At 39.5% G+C, this 15,217-nt stretch overlaps 1 protein-coding gene across 1 annotated transcript in view; it reads right to left on the bottom strand.

The window, feature by feature from the left end:
* Positions 1-13,983, bottom strand: part of BEND3 (BEN domain containing 3) — a 50,374-nt gene extending 36,391 nt beyond the window's left edge. Inside the window, exon 1 of the mRNA XM_086926696.1 lies at positions 13,895-13,983. The gene's annotated coding sequence lies outside the window, so the exon portion shown is untranslated. The remainder of the gene's footprint in view (positions 1-13,894) is intronic.
* Positions 13,984-15,217: the final 1,234 nt, after the last annotated feature.

The following is a 15,217-nucleotide window of genomic DNA, read 5'->3' as shown; positions in this document are numbered from 1 at the left end:
ATTTACACCTGTAAGTGAAAGGTAGAGCTAGGTTACTCACCCTTGCAGGCTGGAGGATTTGAAGCCAGTGGCGTTGTCGCGCAATGGCCAAGTAGTCTGTGTGGTTCGGCTAGAATGAGTTACAGCACGATGCAGATTAGCCAATCTGCTATTGGTCTGCTAGAAACATAGGGGAAAGACTGCGTATCTTTGGGAGCCATACTGGAAAATACTTATGTAGCTTCCATCTAGCCTCCATTTTAGTTACTCGTTTTAACTTAGCATCATTTTCTACTGGTGGTTTGCACATGTTTTTCACTTTGTGAGACTGGCCCATGCGTGCATTTATTTCTGATAGGCATTTCCCCCCTGTAGTATGCACATTTAATACCAGGGTTGCCAAGTTGAGAATATGATGCCTTGTTTTATTTTATTAATTGGAGAGGAGTATTTCCCCCCAGACAAAGTAAGACAATGTTCTGCACCTTTGGCACAGTGTGCTATTTGTAGTTTTATCATTTAAACAGCATCCATGTTGAAGTCGGTGAGAGGTTTACTTCCTTCCTGAGTCATCATGGAACGCTGCTGTGAACTGTGACTGGGATGGAATTCAGCTGTTCCAGACCTTCATCCTAAGAAGGAAGATGCACTTAGACAGAAGTGCATTCGTTAATGCACGGAGACCGGCTTCCTGACATACAGTACCAAAGCATGGAGTTGGGTGGTTCCAATAGGACAGGCAGATGGGTACTCCCAATATGTTCTCTTCAGTATAGAGAAAAGTAATAGATGAGCATTACCTTAGTAAAATTATGAACAAATAACATGGTTGAATTGTTTGTATTTTTCACCATTCTACCAATGATTATAACAATGAGGCATCTCATCTTTCTCCTAATAGCTGTTATGTTTTATATAAATAAAGAATAAAGCTTTTCAATAAATGTTTGAAAATGCAACAATATATTTTCTTTGTGAGACACAATCAAAGGGTTACATTTGTTACTATGATTTCCTTGGGAATCCGAGAGGCATGTTCTAGGTTACTGACAACATCTTTAAGTCTGTAGGTTTAGGACTTTAGATGCAATGCTGTGAGCAAGGCAAACGGACCAACATTTACTGATTATATAAGAAGAATCAGTCTCTGTATTATGTAGCTTTGTTCTATATACACAAGCCTACTAGTTTCGTACGAACCATATAACAAGATAAAACAAGCTATTTATCATGGAAATAACAGAAGGAGATCTCCAACAATAAATTACGAAACAAGTCAAGGCGATTATATGTATAAAATTCATGTAATATCCTGATGCAACCCAAATCGGAGAGCCATCCTCAAAAGAAAGAACAACGTTTGGCCTCCATCCCGCAAGGTGTCATTATAAACAAGCATTGGCAAAGCCACAAGGGTTTTGCTTCTGCGAAATCTATTGGTTTTATCAATGTTTTTTAAGATATGTATAACAGCAGCGCAAGCTAGAATGCAGCATGTCTTATCGATTTTTAAAAAGCGCTATGAAAGGCCCAGTGTTGATCATCTTATAGCGATTTGTTTAAAACTTTGAGAAATGTAGCACAGCAGCTCACGCTGCTGTGCAACATATCTAAAAAAACACTGACAAAACACTGACAAGACCAGTAAATTTTGCTGAGGCGAAACTTATTGCCTTTGCCAATGCTTGTTTAAGAGTAAAACGACCTGCAAATAAATGGTAGCTACGACGCCCTGAAAAAATATAGGTATTTTTCTAATTACCACAGGTTTGTGGAACAATGAAAGTAAGCAAGCAAGCATGATAAGGGACAGGGAGAGCGAACAAAGAGGCGAGCAAAGAAAGTGGGGGTTGGAGCTCTGCCTTGAGCCGCCTATTTAAAAATGATTGTAAACATCCATTTGCTTTGGTAAAGAGATTGGTGGAGGGTACTATGCAATGATGTGGGGAGAGCGCCGGGGACGAGAGAGATGGCCTGCAGATGCATAATTAAAGCAAGCTTGGAGGAGAGGAGACAGCCTGCAGATGCACTCGCATGGAGTGCTCATTTGGAAACGGAAAAAAAAGTACCTTCAAAGTGAGTAGCCAGTGGAAGGTACTGGCCTGTAGCCAGTGACCAGAAGCTGTACTTGAGCCAAGCAACACGCCACAGCATGGATGGCAAAGCACAGCAGGAAGTGAAAACAGACGACGAGCTTGCCTATCAGAAGCATGTAAATTAGAGCGACATTGGCATCAACGAATGGAAAGTACAGGTATGCATGGGGTGGTTGGGTTCTAAGCCCCTTTTAAGATTTTCTTTTAACACAAGGATTTCGCAAGCACTGTGCAGACGAAACCTAAAAAGGCAAAGTGTTCACTTGCATGCCACCCATGTGAGGAAATCGTTTACAAAAGCAAATTCGCACATTTAAATGGTCACCCTAAATCTCAGCAAATCCAATGTCACATAAACAAAGTTTGAGTATAACGAAATCAGCAAACTGTGCAAGAAGAAAATATCTGCACACTTTAGCATAGAGATCTTGGCATATAGGGTATAAGATCCAGAAAACTGAACAGAACAGAGAAACTGTGCATGCTCAAAGGTAGATAATAACCGTGAGATCATTTAAAGGGGGTGGCAAAAAAATAGTCCAATTATGAGACGCAGAGCCTCAAACAAAAAAGCATGTATAATGACAATCAGTGTCCCTGGTTAAAATGAAGACCAATTAAAGAAAAATCAACATACAAGAGGTCCCTCTGTCATATTGTCCTAAGTTGCTCACTCATAAAACAGAGAGTCTGTACCCAACAGTTCATGGATGATAGAAAATAACGCGGTATGTACAAAACATACGAATGAAAAAAGACTAAATAAATAAACATTAAGCCCAAGTGAGCACATTAAAGGCAACAAATCATGAATCTTGCTTCCCTTCATGCATGTCTTTGCATATAATTAAGAAGCATTATATAAAGTTTTGCAAAGATGTGTAAATGTTTTTACAATGTAATCACTGTTAATAATGCAAGCTGAACTTGCTGCTGGATATGTTGTAATGGTAAATGTTTTACATTTATGAACCATATATACTTTAAACATCTTAGTTGTGTGGATTCATATCGTGCCCTAACAGCAGACACTTCTCTTCCCAATAATCATACAGAACACTGCAATTTAGCAGCCAAAGAATTTGTGTTGAACAAGGTTGGGTCTACGTGTTGCCCTTGACCCCAACGAATATGTCCTGGGTATTTAGTAAAAGTATTCCACATCCCTAACTCAACAGTATGCATGTTTCTAGGTTGTTCATTTTCCTTTCATCTGAAAGTACTTCTTGGCACCGAGCACCTCAGTTACTCCTGGACTCAATATCTGTGCTTGTTTGTTAGTCTGAATAGTTCTCAAACTTCCACATTTTTACCATTAGAGTGTAAATCGGATACTGCTTCGGATGTTATGTCCAGTCTACAGCACATGGCTGGTTATGATATTCAGTATTTTGCTCATTTGTCATTATATTACAGACAGGTTTTATTCCTGAGACATATAGTTCTGCCAAACGCTCGGTAGTAAAAGCAGACATGCTCTACTACATAAAGCTTCCACATCAATGTCAGCCTTACTAAGGTGATATTGGATTTGGAAATTGTACATTGGTAAAGCACTGAGTCATCTGTGCCCAGTTGCGTCTAATAAGATTTCTTTCGTATATACTTTAAAGGTTTATTGTTGTATTTACTCTACGTTTGGCTTCGTAGAGTTGACCATGTAAGTGGTCTTTCTTGCCTTCTCCTTGATAGAGCTTAGTGCCTAGACCATCTTCACTTCCATTTATATGCAGACAGTGTGGTAACAGTAGATCAGCATAAGTCAATGCTAGGGCTGTTAAAGGTTCCTTGTTCAACTGATTGAATGCTTGCTGACAATGTACAGTCCAAAGGGTTCATGCACTTTGTGCTATGGTGTTTTAGTTTCCTCTTTCAAGGTGATTGATTTTGGCCATGTTTGAGGTCTACATTTTCATGTGCTCCCCAGCTATTCCTTCTACTGATACAGTATGTCAAATGTACTTGACACTGCTTTGGCAAAATGGACTTTTGTCAAGAGACAGTTACATCCCTTGTGCTTTCATCTGTCTAACGCGTTTTCCAATTTAATGTTGAGTTCACCCCGAGTCCTACCAATCACAATGATATAATTTAGATATACGAGCACTTCCACAAGATTCACATCTCTGACAATGTTTTACAGTAGGTGAAGGGGGCTACTGATATGCTTCTGGAAATTTCATGGAATTTGTAGAATTCAACATGACAAATGAGTACAGTTTTCTCTTTCTTTTCTGGAATCGTGGACATTTCCTAAAGTCCATATTTGAAATGTAAAACACAAAACAAGTTGTTTTCTGTTAAGCAGATTAATGGACCTTCAACTCTAGGAGTTGCATCTTTATCAGGGACTGTTCAGTATTCAGCCTGTGGTAATCAATGTACACTCTCACATCATTGTACTGCTTCCTGCAAATGACAATTGGGAAAGTGTTAGGACTTTTTCTGGGTTCTTATATAATTCCAGATGACATTAATGCTTCTAAACCTTTCTCCATGTGGATAGGATAGTAGATCATCACACTGCCAGAATTGTGCTCTACTCTTAAGTGTGTGTCCAACATCCCATTAACATGTTAGTAACCCATCAGTTTCTTTGTATAATTTTACCATATTTGTTCCATTTCCCACTCAGATGAAGAATCTCAATCGTACAAGTTCATAGAATGTATCCTCGAAGAAACTTTAAGTACCCTGGCAACTTGACATAGTGCCATAGGGTGGGAATTCTGCTATCTTTGTTCCATCTCATCAGCATTAAGTCAAGTTTATCACAGGGACATGTATAGTCTAGCTTCTTTCCTTCTATGGTGTGAAGAATGTTCTCTTCACCACCAGTCGTCCAGCTATGGTATCTCTGTATGTTAATTACATCACCAGTGACTTGTATTGTGATATTCACACATACAGACAACTCATAACATCTTTCTTTGTCGTCTGTGACATCTTCAAAGGCTGTTTGCTGAAAAAACACTGGCCCTTCAGGTTTTACTCTTACTTCTTCCTTCTTCTTCAGATAAGCGTACTGACACAAAGGATGAATGTTCAAGGCTGAACATAGTTGGGCCCAGCAATGTGTCAATAAAATGTGGCTAATGTTCAAAATATATTGCGGTTAGTTCACACAAAATTCAAGGCCCTTTTCACAAAAGTAAATTTGCACGTGTAGATTTACTTGCATGCAAACGTGCTCCTGCACCAAGTAGTAACCTTTTTTTTTTTTTGCTATTCACCAATCCTGAGTGTAAGTTTGCCACTAGGTGCAGACCTACACATTTCCACTCATTAACACAGGAGGTGGTGCCAACCAGAACAGGATTTAAAAGTGTAAGCTTACTACTAGTAATTTTTCACAGGTAGGTGGATGTCTCCACCCCCAAAGCAGCGACTTCCATATTGTGAAATATAGGAAAAAATAATCACTGTTTATTAATTTATAAACAAAATGGTGAAAATATTTAAATGTAAAATAAATATGTAAATTATTTAAAATAATTATGCATCCAGGATAAAACAAATTAATGCAGCAGAACAATAACTCCACAATTAAATGTTTAACAATTACATTTTTTTTTAATTATTTCATTATATTACTAATAATTATTGTTTGAAATAATGTTTTTAAAAAAACACCCTATCAGTCTTATATTTAATTATTGTTTAGAAAAAGTTACTAAAACGTATGGGTTTAGTTAATTTTAATTAATTGCATTTTTTATTAAAAGCTTAAAAGTATTATTTCATTATTTTTAAACAAAAAATGTAATATTAATTACATTTTAAACAAATTGAATACAACTTAACACTTACGAATATTTTATATGTAATTCAAAACTTTAAATAATATATTTTATTAACATGATTTCCTCTGGGGTGTTATAAGTCCCTGCCTCCATTATTTTCTATGGGAGTGCATTGCAGTTCCTGTGCGTGGCCGTGTGTGGTGCTGTAAAGCTGGGTTGGAGTACAATCATGACTATTTTGGGTCTTTTTTTTACTATAGTAATTTTAGAAGTGCAGTTTGTGAATAGAAATGTAATTACTCTTTTGTGGTGGGTTAAAACCCTTCACTTTTCCCCTTCTCTTTAGAAGTATTCCCCATTTTCCAACTACTCCCCAGGTTCCTTTCACATTTTATTAATAAAACGTACTACCTAGGTGTTCAAAGGACTCTGCAACTTCCGACAGATGGTGAATGTTCACCTTGATTAGTCTAATCCAATCACAGACAGCATCTCCAAATCTGTGATAAACCAACCATTCTAAGGGTTCCAAAAATAATCGTTTCAGGTTATTTCTTGGAGTAGATTCACAGATGAGAGTAACTTGGCTTTCACTCCATATGGGTGCATCCATCTTTCTTTCAATCAATCCGTATTTAATATCATTGGGTTGAGAGGATCTAAACTCTTGATAACAATGTATAAACCTCAGATCCCTTGTCTGAGAGTTGGGTTTTTGCTAGCCTAAACCACTTACTTTTTGCCCAAAGGAATGGGTTCAGTTTGTGTCATTTTCATGTAATGGGCAGCATTTTTTTTATAGTTAGTACTTTTACAGAATTTGCACTTCTTCACCATATTTGTGACAGAAACACTAAGGCTTGGTGTCCTTCCCTGGATTGTCCTTTTAAGTTATGGTTGATTCTCTTGGCTCCTGAGCTCTGGAAAGCTCTGGCTTCTTTCTGTGAAGGGGGTTTGTGAGCCTCTTCCGCTATCAGGCTTGGTAAATGTTTGTGCATACACTTTCTAAGAAAATCTTGAAATAAGCAATCGCATCCCAGTTACAGCTATTGCTCTGATTTTACTTTCTGTAAACGTGTCCATTTCAATTTTAGTTGAGTGTCTTTTTTCTATAGCACTTATCTGTACTAAGGAATCTGGCTGCTTGAAACATTTCACTACTCTGTGAAGTTTGATTATAGAGTTATAATGTTTGCTTCACTTTTGATGTTGTGCCCAAGTTAAAACTCCATAGTAAATCTTTCACTTTAAAATATTTTACACAGTAATCAATCAATTGCATATTGCCTTTATTTTTCATTCTTCTGTTTTTCTACAGTTTGCATTTCACCAATTAAGTTCTGAATTTCTTTACAACTATGAAGCACAATCACATCTGGCATATCTGGATTTACCCCTTCTATCTCTGTATTTTTCTAGAACCATATTCTTATGTGTGCTACTTTCAATTATGCCGTGGAAATTGAAATCTCACCAGTAGTTTCTGACATACCGAAAATCGTTTGTATAGTACTTGCAAGGCAGTTGCGAATCTTTACTTCTTCGGAGTACTTAACTGAAATCTTTCTGCACAGACAATTCACTGAAAGCATGTGTTCTCTACTGAATAGTATAAAGTAACTTTGCATTCTCAACCGTATGTGATATGCTTTATCTCACAATATTTACAAAAAACACCACTGTCCTTAAATTTACTTAAAGGTGTTTTTAGCATCTAAACAAAGGTCGTCTTTGCACATCCCTAAGATGAAACATTCTAAAAACAAATACACAAATAGAATATTTCTTACTCTGAGAAAGCTTTGATAAACTCAATGATAAGTGTTTCTTGGAAGTAGTTGAGCAAGCTGTTTACCTCCCTCTTTCAATAATGCAAAAGGTCAGTCTGCCTTCTTGCAGGTTTTTGGAGGAAGGAAGGCCAAACTGTTTTGAGATTTGAAAGCCTATATTTTTGGAAGAATCTCTTCTGTGTAAATAAAAGTTCTAAAGAAATTAATATTTCAGTACACTAATCACCTTAGATTGTCAGCTGAACATCTTTAGACAGTGATACAGTGGCCCAGAGCCAAATAGAGTCTGCAATTTGTACTGTTGCGACTTCACCATTGTCAAAAAGATACGAGGTATGTTATGGTACATACCTTTTATTTTGTGCTGTATGTCATCCTAGGGTGCAGGATTTCTTCCAGCTAGACTAATAGAGATAAACAGCAACCATCAAGCCAAGAAAGGTGGCTGTGCATAGGAGATCTGCAAGGTACTTTCATTTCCTTGTTGGGGAGGGCCACGCAAATCTCTCTGCTTTAGTTATCACCATAGACCAGCATAATAAATCTGTATATTCTCAAAGAATAAAGGGAACCCAGAGGTCTTCACTGGGCTTCTCTGTTGCTACCTTGCTCGATGCTCTTTCACTCTTTTTTTCTCTCACCTGCCCGGCAAGCTCCGTACTTTCATCCTACCATTCAGCTGCATGGACTTGCTCTCACGCCTCGGTGCAGGTCTGCTCTTGGGAAAATGTTCTCGCATCTCTCATGCTGTGCTTTGCATGCTGAGTTTTGAGATGAAATGACAGCCAAGGGTTCATTGCTCCGACTATAATACGTCTTTCCTAAAACTCCTGATTTGCCTCGGCAAGCAACCATAATGCTGCTAGATGAACTTGTAGTTATATCCACCAAGGAGGTTATATACAGCACTGCCACCAGTATCTTGCATTTCGTTTGAACATCCTGCTAATAACTGCCACTAAGCCAATACATTTAAGGCAGTTGCTAACTGTTTTCACAAAGTAAAAATAGGTTACACTTGTCTACCCCTTTTCCACTTCAACAATGGGTCCCTCAAGACTCTATTCAAGAACCGACTCTCTTTAAATTATATGTGAACCACTAGGATCCTTGCTAACTGGCTGTTTTATTATATTTGTGCTGATGATACTAAGTTCTACAAAGTGGTATGTTCACCTGATAATATGAACTTGTTTTCAAATTTAAGGCCTACATGTCTCAAAGTCACCTCAAAGTAAACTCAGTAAAAGTATATATTTTGCTTATCTCATCCCATTAAAGTGACAACCTATCTAGTCTTGGCTAAACTCAATCAATATTTTCAATTGTAATACATCCACAGTGAATGCTCAAAATCTCTTGACTTCATTCTTAACAAACAAAATCTCTCTGCACATTTTAGAAACTTGGCTAGGAATGCCAAATTTTAATAAATACTTTTACCCATTATAAAAGCTTGTATCCCAGAACTCGTTTCTACACTGTGGTACAATCATCAGTCTTATGGCAACTTTATTTTGGAAATTCTCTAAGAATGGTTATTCCTTAAATTCACCTTGCTCCTATAAAAAGTACTGTGTAGTCCGCTAGCAGACTGGCCACATGGAGTAACAGCTGATAAAGTAGCATAGCTAATCTCAAGTCTCTTCTACAGTTTACTATAGAAACAAGGAGCTTACAATGTATGTAAAGCCTTACACTCAGCCACCTATAATTATCTGGCTCTGAACTTTTCCTTTCAGGTGGTCGAACCCTGCTGTGAGGCTTCCTTTGAACCACCCAACTCCTGAAAGCATACCATCACTCAGATTTCTCTGGGAGTATTCCTCAAATCTGGAATTTTCTCCCTCTTGCTAGCCATATTAGCTCCTCCTACACGACCTTCAACAAAGTTCTTAAATGCTTTTTTTCAAAGATAGCCAAGTATGATTTTCACCTGTACAGACAACCTGGAATCGACATTAATGAAATCTCAAATTTGTGTACATATTACAGATAAGTTATTTGTGAGAGGTCAGATTTTTGCACAAAATATAGATGTTACGTCTGATATTTTTAAATTGTTCTCTATTTTTTTAATTACCTTATGGCACAGTCTTGTTTTTAATATTATTTGCATTTGATACATCTATATATCTAGTAATTTGCTGTCAGTAAATAAGTAATGAAACATTTTGCTTTGGCTGAAAGGCAAACATTTGTCATCATTATATTTATGTTCTTGATGGCAAATGCTCTGATGCCCCTTAGATCGGGTGCATATTATATGAAACTTCAAAATAAATACATATGGAACTCTAATTAGGCTTCTTAAAATTGATAAAATGTATTCACAATTAATTTTCCTCAAATATCGAGAATGTTGATGTCTATGTAGTCCACTTGGGTTGTAGCTTTGTCTGAGGCTAAAACGTTTCGGATTATCACTCATCAGACTGAGCAGGTTTGTGTTATCTAAGTATTCCCTCTGCTCTTTTTGTTTTTGGGACCATCATTTTGAGTAGCTCAGCGGAAAACGGGACAGTAAAAAAGCTAAACAAGCACCGGCAAAACCAAAACAACTGACTTATAAATTGAAGTAAGTCTTCATAAATTGTAGTCAATCTTCACGAATTGTTTGCGTGTGGTTATGTGAATGTGAGAATGATTCAGTAGTTGGATGAATGAACAGATAAGTGAGAGCACTGCCTTATGAATGAAAGAATTAGTGAGTTATTGAGTGCAATGGTGAATAGGTAAAGGAATGGGTGAGCACATGAATGAGGGAAAGGCCACTGATGGATAGGTACATGAATAAGTGAGCACATGAATGAGGGAAGGACCAAGGGCTGTATATAACAAGTAACAGCAGATTGGCGGCTCGGGCATGCTGGTTAGGCAGGGGAAGTAAGGTGGAGATTGGCAGAGTGAACTGCATGTAAAAATAGGACAGGCTCACCAGTGTTAGAGCACAGAGGCGGAGTCTGGAGTTGCACATTCAGGGTAAAGTTGGAACGCAGGTACAAAACAGAATGACTGAATTTATGAAATACACCAAGATGAAGTGCAGACGATGCCTGCCCCACTATATAAAGGGCTATTTAATGCTAAACAGTGCATCAGACACTGCAGAGAGGAACTGTGAGACATAGATGGCAGCTGGTGTCATCCACACGGTCGGATTTTTGTCACTGCAGAGACTGTGTGAAAAAAGTTTCTCCGATTTGATTCACTAGGGATGGTAGCCAACGTTTCAGGCCTTTAAGATGTATGGCTTAGATAAGTATAAATACAGAATCTGATCACAGTCGATACAAGGGTGAAAACAATATACTGAATACAGAGTAGCAAGCCTTCAATAACATGATAACCCCTCTGCAATTACACAGGAGGTAGCAATGTTTCAACACCTGGCATTATATATTACTGTAGTATGGGTGTACTTGTTTGATTGTACATTGCAGTAATATGCCAACAAAAGACTGTTGGCAGAGAAATAGGGAATTTATCTGGCAGCAGGAGTGAACCTTTCTGCTTAAATACACTGATCTTGACAGGAAGGGTCAGCCACTGCTGACAGAGGCCATGCATCTCGAGTGGACTTGCACCCAGTAAGCCTGTTAACAGCTGGAGGTGACATGATTGTGGCATTGAAGTGAAATTACACAACAAACATGTCAAGTTAGTTGAAGTTGTGATAAAAGAGTTGTAAAAACAGGCTTCGCTACCAAAATATGAATTATGCCAGTTTTTATTCCAAATGTAATTGGTCAGCCCATGTAAAATGAGTTATTGTACAACAATGCTATAAAGAATATTAATCAGCTCACACCTGGTTACTTGGGTCCCGAAACAATACTCCAGCGTCCTTAGGTCAAAAGGTCTAAAACCTCTTTAACCTGGTCCAAAGATCAGGCTTTTGAACTCAAGAGCTAGCCATGGCCCTTATTATGCCTAGTAAAGTTAAGCTTCCCTATTCCTTTCGTTAGGTAGCTGTATCCCTCATCCATTTTTTATGTACGCATCTCATACTGGGCATTAACAATTGGTCACAATATCTATTCAAGTTGTTTCCCTGCGGTCTTCGACAGCTGGCCACTGCTACAGTATAGCACATGTGCAATCTACAGTTAGCAGTACTATCATTCACTCACTGCTTCTGGTGTTCACCATCCCTGAACCACGAGACCAGCACTACCAACCGTCCCTGCTGCACTGTGGTTCCCTCCACTTCTGTTTCAGTCTGCTTTCCATTCCCATCAGCCGACTGTGCTCATAGATCCACAGAGTGAAGAAGGATTTCCACTCAGAAACGGCCCCAATGATGAATCATGCTGCTATTCTCACGAGAGGACACTCAAGCTATTTTGTACCTGATATTACAGGTTACACTCGCGGCTCCTGGGCGACCCATATGATTGACAGCAAGATTATAGGTTGCACAATACAGGGCTGCTGTATCCGTAAAGGGTCACCACTACCCTTTCAGCTGCCTCACCCTCCACCAAACTATGGTAATGATTAGAGAGTGGGATGCTATCACTCCTGTGTTAGGACCCAGTCTGGCTGGACAATCTACAACCACTCAGACAAGATTAGAGATGTTTGGGCCCATGGGCTTTGGGGACTTGACAGTTATGCCTACCAACATATGATTGTCCATCTAGTATCCATTGCGCCATGTCACCACCCATCACCATTTCACTATGCTACTGAAGCTGCAATGAGTCTACCTGGCAACCTCAAGTTAAAGCGGGTGCAAAAACACCTACCACTCTTAAGACTCACTCTGTGAGACACTCAGTTTCCATCGCCCTCACTCAAACATAACATTCTAGTTTTGTCAGACATCAGGAACAATCAACCATACACCTGGCAAATCAAGTCCACCAGCTAGATGAACGTGCAGCTAAATCGCCCAAGAAGGTCATAGCACTGTCACCAAGGATCTCGCTCAGAGTTTGAACATCCTGCTAATAATGGCCATTAGCACACTGATTTTGAGTCAGCTATATAATTAACCCACTTGTGTTAGACACCGAACAGACTGTGACACCTGCATTATTTAATTAGAATGATCTAGCTGTGAAACCACACCTTCTGGCTCCTCTATCATGTTATATGATAGTCATGCTATCAATGGCTACAAAAAGTCCATGTGGGGGGTGCTTATTGTTTTTTAGATACTTACGTTAGACATAGAGCTAGCTTTTCATAAAATCTAATCTTAAAATTTAGCATGATCCAAAACACATAAACAACTCCACATAATATCCTTTTCCACACTTCCAGTTTAATCACTCGGTCCACAGAATGGAACATGAATAAGCAGCCAAAGTTGCCATAACTACTTACAAGAAGCAAACAGACTATGCTTAAAGCAGGAATACTTCTGCATACAGCCATTCCAGAAACAGACTCACCACCGTATGGTAAGCACTATTCACTTGCATCAGCCACCAGACACATGCATTAGTGAATATGGGAGTCTTCTTGCACACAATTCAGCTTGTATTCATGAATGTGCAATCATTTACAAATCCAACTTTTAGAATGGTTTATGAATGGTAGTAGTTTGCACAATTTCGAATTGTGTAAATCATATTTTTGCCACTTCTATTTTTCAGCAATTCGACCTCACTGTTGCCCTGCAGGAAACATGGCTGTTACAGATTACCTCTCTTTAAATTGTCCACTCAGAAGTACCTTTAGTGTATGCCTTTCTTGAATGCTCTTTAGAAGAGTCTCTTAAAGGTGTGAGATTTCAAGAAATGTAGCTCTTCAAATAGCAAAGCATTTCAAACTCAGCATACACGCCCATGCTTTGTTCGATCATAAATAAAAATTCACCAGCCCATTTAGATCTTAAATAGCCTGAAAGCATAAAAGATCAAATAGCTGTGCGAAGTCTCGAATGCTGCATTAGGATCATTGTTGTTAGCGTGAAACAGTTAGTATGGGGCTATCAATGCACTGTAATAGTTGATTGTCAATCTCTTAGTGCAAAGCATGCGAACATATTGTTAAAAGGCACTGTCTAATTTATATATGGAGTCTGGTGATTAAAAATAATAACGTATGGTAAGGCAGGATCAATAACTGAACCAAAAAACTGCAACAACACATTGCATTGATTCACTGTCACAAAAGTGTACATAGGAAAGTATGTGTCTTGACTCAGGAGCGTTAGGTGTGAGAAAGGGCTAAATCTGTGCAGGATATACTGCCAACGCCTGGCAAAAACTTAGCTCTCAAATCATTGCCAACCCTCCCGAATCAGGGGGAGGTTCCCGAACGTGGGCCTTACCTCCCGCCTCCCGACAGAAGATCTATAAAAATCCGATTGCCTCCGCTTTGCTTTCGACTCTAACCAACATCAGTAAGTGAAGGCAAGGGGAGGTAATCGGTACTAGGAGGGGTCTTTGTGGCTGTACTTCCCCATAAATCTAGCCATTGGTTAGAAAATATGGCCCGCCCCGGAAAAGTCGGCCCACCCGGCCCGGAAGAAACCGCCCCCAGCTGCTGCTCCGGAAGCGGTAACTTGACTACACCGGAAGTAGTTGTCCAACTACTCGTGGACTGGTCCGCGAGATTTTCAGCTGACTCTTAAGACGCTGTTGTCCGAGGAGGCGTGTGAACAGACTGACCCCAGGACATCCGGTCCGTGGCACTGGCAGAGCAAGCCCCACCTGCGGGAGAAAGACAAAGCCGGCAGTCAGGACATCAGAGCGAGGCCATGCCAGCGCCCGGAGCAGCTGGACGAAAACTTGTCACAGTCCGGAGTCGGAAACGAACCATGCAAAATCATCTTATGAGGAGGGGGATGGCGAACACTGCAGGAAGCAGCAGCATCCCGTGGGCTGATAGGATTAGACAATGACGATGTCAAGGCAGATTTTCAGGCGTTGTTTGGAGAAAATGTAAACGAGCGGCGTAAACAGCAGCCTGCTCTTTACAGCGGGCCGAGGTGGTATTTGTGTTGGTTGCAGATTTTTGTATGCGGCACATCATGTTCCCGAAGTAACTGCCCATGAGTTACCGAAGGTGGATTGTGTAAATTGTGCTGGCCGTCGCTGAAAAGGAACGGGGGGAGTACCTGCTTAGGGCAAGATGCTTCATAAGCTCCCCCCTGCGTCAGTTTTTCGGCATCCAGGAATAGGTGTGGAGGTACAGCGTGAGGTGTGGAGGTGCCGTGCCCCCCTCTCTGTCAGGCTCAGGGCATAAGCATAGCTGCCAAGGTTTCAGATTGCTATGTGTGACACATTCTTAAAATCGGTGTAATCATGAGTGACATTTCAACCATTATGAGTGACACTTTTTCGCGAGCAAAATCAAGCAAGGAAATAAAGCCATGAAGACAAATGAAACATATAAATATCAGTAATGACACCCATTTGAACAACAGGAAACTCTAAGAAATTCTTAAACCTGCTGCATATCACCAGAAATCCAAGAGAACTAACCTATTACCCTTGTAAATGAATGGTAGTTTTGGGAATATGCGTTGCATCATTGGTACAATCAAGTACTTTTAACAGGGATATTTACCCCCTCCTCAGTGTGACGTTATTGTGGTAGCCTTAATTTAATAATACCTTGTGCCTAGTAAAGTGTAAAGAAGATGAAGTTA

Source organism: Lissotriton vulgaris, chromosome 6 (genome assembly GCF_964263255.1).
Source record: "Lissotriton vulgaris chromosome 6, aLisVul1.2, whole genome shotgun sequence".
In the NCBI taxonomy this organism is placed as follows: Eukaryota; Metazoa; Chordata; class Amphibia; order Caudata; family Salamandridae; genus Lissotriton; species Lissotriton vulgaris.
The sequence above is the reverse complement of the archived record's forward strand: the minus strand, read 5'-3'. Positions and strand labels throughout refer to the sequence as shown.